Source organism: Protopterus annectens, chromosome 11.part0, assembly GCF_019279795.1.
Source record: "Protopterus annectens isolate FY-2018-M chromosome 11.part0, PAN1.0, whole genome shotgun sequence".
Lineage (NCBI taxonomy): Eukaryota > Metazoa > Chordata > Ceratodontiformes > Protopteridae > Protopterus > Protopterus annectens.
The window spans coordinates 906,969,858-906,980,848 of NC_056745.1; the positions used below are offsets into that span (position 1 = coordinate 906,969,858).

The following is a 10,991-nucleotide window of genomic DNA, read 5'->3' on the forward strand; positions in this document are numbered from 1 at the left end:
GGAGGAACTCTGCTTCACATGGACGAGGTGCATGTTCCAGAGAAATGTTTAAGTCTTTAGAATGGGTAATTTGGGTGCTGTGTGTTTTGCAGATATGCAGGACATCTCTCAGTATATGGTCTGACAATGCCTTGTATGCCAGTCACAGATCTCCCCTCAACAGCCTAAATGAGACAGAATACAGGGATAGGGATTTTGTTATTCATCTGCTGTGGTACATGAACAGAGTCCCTAGACATAAGGGAAAACTGCAGAGTGATGTATTTACGGATTTCTCTTTTTGTGTTTCAGGTCAGAAACCATTTTAACCTCTTAGCTGGATTCTTTAGTTTGTTGTTTTAGCCAGACCCTCTTTATAGGCTTCAGATCACAGTGCCTGACACTTAATGTAATTTGTAATTTATTTCTCTTTATTTACTCAGTAGTGAAGTGGGAAAAACATATGACTTCCATCCACATACATTCAATACTCCTATAAATAGTATATATAAGACTAGTGAGACCCATAAGTCTCAATAGTCTTATATGTAAAGCCATGAAAAGAATTATCATGGAGATGATCAATAGAGACATAGTACACCTCCAGACAATTGACCTAACCCAGTTTGGTTTTGTCAAGGGCAGATCATGCCTACTCAACCTGGTGGACTTCTTTGAGAAGGTCACCAAAGCAATGGATGAGGGCAAAATTGTTCACACTGCCTACATTGACCTGGCCAAAGCATTTGACAAAATACCCCACTCTGGCATTGTTTACAAATTCAAGAGTTTAGGTACAGACCCATATGTCACTCGGTGGATAGCCAACTGGCTCACAGACATGACCCAGGAAGTTAGAAGTGGGGAGTCTACCTCTACAAAGAGGCCAGTCACAAGTGGAGTTCCTCAGGGATCAGTCCTTGGACTGCTCCTTTTTGTCATTTACTTCTCAGAAGTCAAGGCTAATGTCAGTGGTCTCTGGCTGACTAAATTTGCAGATGATTGCAAATTAGGAGCTGTCATTGAATCTCATATTGACACAAATGTTCTCCAGGAGGGCCTGACACAGAAAAAACAACTGGTGTCAGAGTCATGGACTAAAACTAAATGCCAAGAAATGCATAATAGTATCCTTTGGGAAGTTGTCCATCCCTGGTAACTATCATATTGACAACACACCCCTTAGAGTTGACCCAGTAGTCAGGGACTTAGAGACACACATAGATAGTAATCTAGCCTTTGATCATCATGTGTCTATAGTGGTGAGGAAATCATTCTATGTTGCGCAACTTATAAACAAAGGTACGGCATCTAATTTCAAGGCATTGTTCCACTGTATTCAGCATTTATCAGACCTATCATTGAGTACAATGCCCCCCTTTGGTATGTACCTAACCAGCCATATCCAACAACAGAAACGTCCACAGAGGTTCCTCACTAAAACTCCGGTCCGCTAATGATTGGCAGTAGTTTTTTACATGCCGAGTTGCCAGCCCTGACGCACAACCTTCAACGAAGGTACACCCATTCATGCATGTCTCCACACAGAAGACACTCTAGCTGAGAATCAAACAAGACAGCGTCTTACTGTGAGGAGACAATGCTACCGCAGCACCACCACCACAACGCACACACACACACACACACACACACATATATATATATATATATATATATATATTTGTATAAATATATGTATATAATTATGAATATATTATCAATAACCAAGAGGCAGAAGCATGAATGCACAGTACATAGATTTCTGCATATGGGAACCTACAAACCATTGAAAAAAGTGTCCAAAACTAAAATCCTCACAAAAGGAAAACAAATGCTTTCTTTTAATGATCAGTCCACAAAAAAGAAACACACACACACACATACACACACACACACACACACACACACACACACACACACACACACACACACACACACACACACACACACACACACACACATGTAATTTGTCTGAATATTGGTACTGACAGAGAAAGGGTTTGTAATGTGTAGGGCTGACATTATGGGCAATGGCAGGGTTAGGGTATGCACATGTGGTAAGGGTGTAGAAGAGGCACACAAAGAAAGGGAGCAGCATGCTGGAGGGTAGGATGGGGTGAGTACCAACTGCTAAGCTGATAGTGGTGCAACCACATAGAAGTTAGTCACATCCGTGACTGCTGTCATCCACCATAGCTCTCACCAGACTTTACATTCCCTGATGAGTGATTCAGCAGGACCTGCAATGCTGGTCCCTGATGAGGAGTCTACACTACCCCCACTAGTGAAACGGCATCAGAGGCTAGCAGTGAACCCTCCAGGTTGCTTCCTATAGAATGATCTCGCAGAAAGGCTGGCCTGGAGTCTGACATGGACCCTGAGGGTGTTGCTGACGCAGGTGCTAGGCACAATTGCCACTTTCACACCTCATCCAGTTCTGTGGCAGGCACTGCATAAAATATGAATGTAAATGGAGAGAAACAAAGGAAAAAATAATAAAATTAAGACAATAACAGAGATAAAGGGAAAAACAAAGCAAACCCAGTGATCACATGTGCTACAACAGTTTGTAGTATAGGCCCTGAAAAGCGCAAAATGCAGTCAACTAGGCAATGGTATCATAAAAGCAATACATAGGCCTGAGACACATCTATACAGAACTATGTAGACTACAGGGTGGGATATGATGAGAGCTACCCTGTCACTTGCATGGATGACAATGGCACTGTGCATTAGTGTCCATCAATATGAGTACAATGGGCATCAAAACTAGGCAGGAACAGCCCCACAGAACAATGAAATGCATAGCCCTGTTGAGGTTATGATTAGGTGGCACACTGTGTGGCAAATACTGCATTGTATTGTATAGCATGGCGACCTAACTCAGAATGCCATTATGAATATATATGGAATACACAACCCCTTTGGCAGTACTGCTTCCTGACAATAGTCAATCCATGTGCTTTATTACACAACAGCCCCAAAGTGTCATGCCCATGGTATATCAGGTGTAACTGGTGCAGGCATTAGCAGTGTAATGGGCACTCAAACAGTATGCCAGGTCAGGCTGCAAGGACAGTGTGCATTGCTTGCTCTGTAGTCAGATAGGTAAAGAGTGCTGAATGAGGACAACTGCATAAGGACCAAAGCAGAGACCCAACCCTTTATTGCAATGTTGCACCCAAATTCAGCCCATTCTACAATACCCATTCACTGTTAGGAATTCTTGGCATTAGGAAGGACAGTAGCAGGTACACTTGCAATTATACGTTCTATGATTTATAAGCAGTGGTAAAATAAATTATCAGGTAAAGTACAACAAAAACCAGGCTTAAATAGTGGGAAGTATACTTGCTGTGTTCAGTTCAAGTCAGTCACAGAAGGTAACCAAATGTTCCACAAAGAGAAACGAAGCTGTAAACTATAAACTGCTTTACTTTGCGAACTTTTAATCCAATAAACAAGAGTCAAAATCACCATAGAGTGTTCATTCGAACCTACTCATCCACTGGGCAATAGCTTGTAGAAAAAACACGCAGCCAGCATGTAAAAATAAATCCAAGCGTCCAGTAGAAACCACGTTTATTAGAATAATTAAAACACAGGGCTAGCGCTTTCAACGAATCTTCATCAGGCCACTAACAAACAAACATACTAGCATCCCTCTTATAGCAAAATGCTAAAGTCAACTACTGATGTCACATCCTGTTTGGACATACTGAAGTCAACTCTGAGGTCACATCCTGTTATACATAAAATATTTAAAGTGACATCACTTTTGTAGTAAAACGCTACAAACAACTCTGATGCCACATCCTACTACATATAAAATATTATAAAATATTTTAAAAAAGTTTTAAATTATTTAAAATATTTAAAATATGTATGCAGACATTTTGTAGACATATTCTGAAATAACATTTTACCCTGCTTTAACTGCTGCTGCATTTAACATTCAAAATGTTTTAAAATATTTTGAATATCTATGTAACCATCTCATAGACAATCTGCTGCAAATAAAGTGTTTCAAAATTACATACTATTTTCCTATAAATACTGCTACTTATATGCATACTAGTAACAAAAATGGCACGCATATTTAATGAGCGATACAATCCCAAAAAATTGTTTTTTCTACAAGCTATTGCCCAGTGGATGAGTAGGTTCGAATGAACACTCTATGGTGATTTTGACTCTTGTTTATTGGATTAAGAGTTCGCAAAGTAAAGCAGTTTATAGTTTACAGCTTCGTTTCTCTTTGTGGAACATTTGGTTACCTTCTGTGACTGACTTGAACTGAACACAGCAAGTATACTTCCCACTATTTAAGCCTGGTTTTTGTTGTACTTTACCAGTTTTGTTTATTATCAGGCGAACAGAGTGTAGTGAGCACTATTCTTTGTTTTTAAAATAAATTATCAGTATTGCAAACTGAAGAGCTAAGCAGGTGTGTAGGTGAGTCAGAGATATACAAGTATGTCAGCAATCACATATACATATCTGATGCCTGGACAAGTGTGCTTGCCTCCTCTGGCACATCAGCTGATGCTCCTGTATCTCATCAGGAGCTGAAATATGAAATATATAAAAAAAGGCAAAAAAACACACAGCATGCCCATGACCATCATTGACTGCATATATGTGTACAATAAGACCTCCATTTGTAAAAGCAATTCTGCTTAAAATAGAACTCAGGCTCCCTCTTCCTACCCTCTTCTTCCCATTGGCAGACAAGGTCAGGGGTGATGCTTCTTCAGGTCACTATACCAGTGCCAGCACTGCTCACCTGTGGCATCACTCACTACCATGCAGAAAACAGGGAAGTCTGCATACAATAAACAAAAGTTGTGTACTTAACAATGATAGATCTAAAAGGGTAGCACCATCTTCATAAACAGTATGACTAGGGAGAGCAGGCATTAGGACTACTTGGCAGGAAAATCTTTCCCAGACTGACCATCATCCTCCCTGACCCATAATGTACCACATTACCTAACCTCTCCAAATCTGAGATGAAATGTGAAATATTTTATTTGGAAAACTAAAACTTGAGGCCATCTGTGCCACAGGTGGGGGAAGTTGTGTGGGTATGTTACTGACCTATTCTTCCAGATCCATCATTATGGGAATTACATATATTTTGCATTGCAATGGGAGAGCTATCCTCCATATACTGTAGGACAGAGTCTCAGGTAAATCCACTCAGGTGGTTCCCCCTTACGGGAACACATTTATTATTGGGATCTATATTATATAGACGAAAAATCAATATGTCAAATGCTCACATGAGTGTAAATGCAGAAATATGAAATCGCTATTGTGGGGGGCTGCTCCCCCACACCCTCCACTAAATATATATTCCAACTCCAAGATCGCACTACTGTGAGGAAAGGGCAAATCCTCACTGTACTGCAATCCAAAAAAATAAACATTGACTTCCTGCATTCACGCTCATTTGAGCATTCGACATTTTGACTTTTCGTCAATCTAAAGTAGACCCTATTATTATAGTAGCCCGAGATGAAAACCTGGAACAGAACATCACATCCAGCTTAAAGTGCTTTGTAAATGTGTTGAAAGTAGACAAAGTAGCAGCTTTACAAACATCATCAGCAGCTGCATTTCTGAAAGAAAAAACTGTAAATATGAAAACTCCCATAGAAGAGCGACCCTTCAGATTGTTAAAGTACTTTGTTAAAAAGGCACAAACTAAGGAAACTGACATTACATGCCAGCAGAAGGTCTGGCGAATGAGACTACACATTCACTTCCTTTCTTTATGTTTCTTATCACTACCAAGCACTAGCAATAGGTCTAGTGAGCAAGACTGTATATTAATTTGCCTTCTTTAAGTTTTTATCATTACTGTTTGCCAGGATGAGACCTGTTAAAAGATACCTGTGTTGATCATTTGTTTCAAGTTTACAATTCTATTTGCCACGGAAAGACCTCGTGGAAAAGACTTGCATTATCCTGCTTCATTGCATGCAGCTGTAATCACTCACAAGTGCAGAACCTAGAACCCAATGAGACAAAAAAACTTTCTGTTTAACTCTTGCTCTTTGACCATAGACAAGGTATTTACAAGTCTAGCAATGTTACAGCACCTTCCTAAGTAAAGTTTCTCTGGTGTGCCCATTTGCTTTGAAGTTGGTACAGTGTAACAGAAGTTAAGCTTCCACCTGTCTCTATATCGCAGTTGCGGTTGACATTTACCTGCTTTTACATTCATTGTAATAGATCCTGTATTTTGACAGAAAACTGTTGGGTTTGCTGTCTCCTCTAAACTATCTATTATTCTGTTCTACAACTGTTTGCCAAGTACTCAGTCCACTATAACAGAAACATCTCTGTTGACTACTTTCTTGGGAAAAGATAAGCTACTAAGAACAGCTTTAACACTTCAACAGACAGCTGAGTTGTTAAGAAGATGTAAACTCCTAGCAGGGCACATATGTACACATTTATTTCCAACACTGTACTACAGGTGTCCTGACCTCTGCATCATCTCTATAAGTGCCACAGACAAGAATTTCAAATTTTGCAGAACACTTTTTCAGGGAATACTGTTCAGGTAAGGTGGGAAGCCTTTAAAGTAACCACAAGGGCCTATTTATACAAACAGGCTTCTGCTAGCAAGCTTGTCAGCTATGTGCAGAGAACTAGTGAGTTATTTTGGATGATTACAATAGTGTTATTTCTGTTTGTTCCTTATATTTTTGCATGTGATGTACATTTTTTTATTTTGTTGCTTGTGGAATCAAGAAACCATATACTATAAATACAGTAACATTGTCATTAGCCAATTAATAGTTATTAAAGTATCCTCTTGAGATTCGACACTCCCTTGGTGTTATTAATTTTCATCATTGTTCTAATGCTGAACCAGCTTATGCCAGAGTTAATAGCAGATGTCCTGTGGTTTTGGAATCAGCATAGCTAATAACTGTTAGTGAATACTGCGTTGATTACTGGTCATTTAAAAGGGCTTCTCAGCTCTGAATGTTTCATTGCTGTCAGCCATGGAGAAGGATGACAGTTACCTATGTTTATTGCCAATTAAAGCATCACATGCTTTCCAAAAAAGATTCAAGTTCTATATTGCTATCTAGTTTAGACTGACTTTATGTGTATCACCATGCAACATGTTTTTCCTGAATGTGTAATCATTACAGGTGCAGTATCATTTTAGTGTATCATTTTTCATGACTTATCTCTTTTTCATTTGCAACTGAATGAATTCTGTTATGCCACTGGGAATTCATATGTCAAACTCTTCATCACTTGATAAAAGCACAGCACTGCTAGCTTTAGCTAGAAAATTATTCCAAGCCTCCCTGTCACTGTCAGCCTGTCTAAGTTTGCTATGCATTCTCCAAAATATAAGGCTTCCATTTTTTTTAAGTTTTGAAAGTAAGAAATATGTTTCTACTTTTTCTTTTATTTTTTATAACTGAAAAACTCTCGATATTCAAAGAAAGTACCCAGCAAAGCTTTAGACTCCATGTCTTTTTATTTATGGAGAAAATTTAATTATTTTAGTATATTATTCCTTCTCCTGTATAAACTCCATTGTTTGACTTAAGGTTTTCAATGTTGCTATTTCATCCAAATGTTGCTATTAATATCAGTCTGAGTTGCTTTGCATTATTCCAGTGAACTGCTAATAGAGAGATTGGAATAAAGTGGTAAGGAGTTATACTGTAAAACATTCTAAGAAATATGGGACAGACAGTAAGCAACTGAGTCATTATTCCTCTGGGTAGCAGACATTTCTGTTTCAATTAGCCCTATATTTCAGTTTCAGATGGCAAATGTTTTCCACTCTTTATCTTTAGTGTCAACCACTTCTCAGCTTTATACAGCAAGTTTGGTTAACCAGACTGTAAGCCGAACTTAACCGTCCTGCCAAGTATCTAATTAACACAAGGAGGAATATCTACAAAACTTAGCAGTTACTGCCTCCTGCTTAAGAAATGTTCTTATTTAAATATTTTAAAAAGCCAACAATGCCAACACAAAAAGCTACATTTTTTTTAAGTGCCATTTCTTGTGATGGCTGGTTGTGCAATAAGTTATAGGCAAGAGCTTCATCTGTGGGAGCAAGGTTATTGTGGGTGAGGGGGATATTTAACCTAAAGTGCAATGACATCCAAGTTACAATATTATATAACAGGATGCAATGGGTGGGGGTGGGAGCTTTGTCTCCAATAAAAATAATGTTCTATATTTAATTTTCAAATCCAGGTCTGACTGGAATTTTTTTTCTTTTCTGCCTCATGCTGACTTACACTTCTTTTTTTTGATACTGTTAATTTCTTCATGATAAAGTTTTGCAGCATTTAAATATGACCTGAACAAATCATATGTTCCCAAATGCATTTTCATCTTTAACTTATTACAACTTATAGGAAAAATAACCAGCTACTGCAGGAACCAGCCAAGGAAACGTAGCTAGAACAGCAACTCACAACTTCGGTTGAATAAACAAAGTGAAAGAACAGCAACTGTTGTAATCCACCAAATAATATATAGGGTAATATAGCGAACTTCACCCCTCTGAGAGACACTCTAAAGCGTTTAGTTCACTCGATTGAGTGCCCGTAGGTAATGTGCAAAAAGCTGCCAAAGTCCCTAGGCACTGAGCATAGATGTAATCCAAAAACGCTAAGCACAAGTCGATGTAACATCCACAAAGATGATGAAAAAATGAGGACTTTTATTAAAACATCAAATACAGCTGCCACAAACACTAGTTAAGCGCTTTCATCTGCACCAGACTTCCTCAGAACTAGTGTATTCATCATAATCAGTTAGTTTAAAAACACAATTTGGCGCCAACATTTGCATCTTTCCTTAAAGAGACAGACATTAAAGCCACATCCCAGTTACGCATGTAAACCTAATAACCTACAGTTTAAATAACATTTTACAACTGAAAATATAAAATGTGAAAATGTAAAAATCAAGAGAGTTGCACATGTAAAAATATAAAAGTTATGCTAAACATACACATACTAAATAATCAAAACTTAGTTAAAATAACTTGTAAACAATCAGTGAGAATACTATGAATCCAAAATTAGGAAGGGTTTGATGCTAATAAAGTCATTAATACCTGGGCTTCTAGTAGAGTCAGTGATTGTTTACAAGTTATTTTAACTAAGTTTTGATTATTTAGTATGTGTATGTTTAGCATAACTTTTATATTTTTTACATGTGCAACTCTCTTGATTTTTACATTTTCACATTTTATATTTTCAGTTATAAAATGTTATTTAAACTGTAGGTTATTAGGTTTACATGCGTAACTGGGATGTGGCTTTAATGTCTGTCTCTTTAAGGAAAGATGCAAATGTTGGCGCCAAATTGTGTTTTTAAACTAACTGATTATGATGAATACACTAGTTCTGAGGAAGTCTGCGATGGTGCAGATGAAAGCGCTTAACTAGTGTTTGTGGCAGCTGTATTTGATGTTTTAATAAAAGTCCTAATTTTTTCATCATCTTTGTGGATGTTACATCGACTTGTGCTTAGCGTTTTTGGATTACATCTATGCTCAGTGCCTAGGGACTTTGGCAGCTTTTTGCACATTACCTACGGGCACTCAATCGAGTGAACTAAACGCTTTAGAGTGTCTCTCAGAGGGGTGAAGTTCGCTATATTACCCTATATATTACTTGGTGGATTACAACAGTTGCTGTTCTTTCACTTTGTTTATTCAACCGAAGTTGTGAGTTGCTGTTCTAGCTACGTTTCCTTGGCTGGTTCCTGCAGTAGCTGGTTATTTTTCCTAGTTGTTTCTTTTGAACATTTTGATTATTACAACTTATAAGCAATATATTCTGATAAATTATAATTGAAAGTTATCATATGTTTTATTTTATTTCCTAATGATTTGAGTCACCAGAACTGATTTTTTTTAATTACTTAAATTTCCCATACAATTATATGTAAATTATAAATATGATTTATTTCATTGCAGATTCAAAGGTATTTCAAAGAAGCTGGAGAAAACCTACACAAATACAGAGAAGACATGCAAACTCTGCATAGAAGCCCCCCTTCCCCAGCTGAGAACTGAACTAGAGAAAATCTGTTGGTATGAGGTAACAGTGATATTCACTACCCCACCATGCCATACATGTATGGAATATAAATCATTAAATCAGAGATTTTCAAGTACAGTGTTAAGAAAATTACATCTTTCTGTTCCAGTCTCCAAAGAAAGGAGAGATGCTAATGTATGTTGTGTACAAATAATTTGCCTTTTATAAATGCACTAGTGATCTCTGAGTTGATTATAATATTTATCTAGAGTTGTTCGGATACAGGGTACTTGCCACTAACAAACATTTTGCTCACGTTTGGGGTGAAGCCATCTCATTTAACTTTGCTCTCAGGTTACACAGCAGCACAGAAGAAACCAGACCACATGACAGGCACACAGGAGTCCAAATAAGGCTAAATGTCATAATTATTTAAAAGCATATACAAATATGATGTATCTTTTTACGCAAGCAGAATATTTCTCTTTCTTTTGTGGTAGAATCATTTAAACACTTGTTTTCTTTGCATATATAGTTACATCTCAAATAAACTTCTTAATTCTTTACATATGAAGGTGCAATTTCAGTTTATGATTTTTCTATAGAAATATGATTCTAATGACAACTATTTTATTCTTTTTCCAGCATAGAAAACATTGCATCTGCTTATTAATGCATACTTTTATATGTATCATTTTTAAACCAACATTTCCATTTTGGCCTTTAGATCGTACATTAAAGTATTGATTATTTGCATAACTTGCTTCATTTCTGAGTAACTGTGAAGCCATCTAATTTAACTTTGCTTTTAGGTTACACAGCAGCACAGAAGAAACCAGACCACATGACATGCACACAGGAGTCCAAATAAGGCTAAATGTCATAATTATTTAAAAGCATATACAAATATGATGTATCTTTTTTTATGCAAGCAGAATATTTCTCTTTCTTTTGTGGTAGAAT

At 37.4% G+C, this 10,991-nt stretch overlaps 1 long non-coding RNA gene across 1 annotated transcript in view; it reads left to right on the forward strand.

Annotated features, from left to right (window-relative positions):
- The window catches only part of LOC122814844, a 209,918-nt gene extending 199,833 nt beyond the window's left edge, over positions 1-10,085 (forward strand). The window contains exon 3 of the long non-coding RNA XR_006366910.1: positions 9,965-10,085. This is a non-coding gene — a long non-coding RNA (uncharacterized LOC122814844). The remainder of the gene's footprint in view (positions 1-9,964) is intronic.
- The last annotated feature ends 906 nt before the right edge of the window (positions 10,086-10,991 follow it).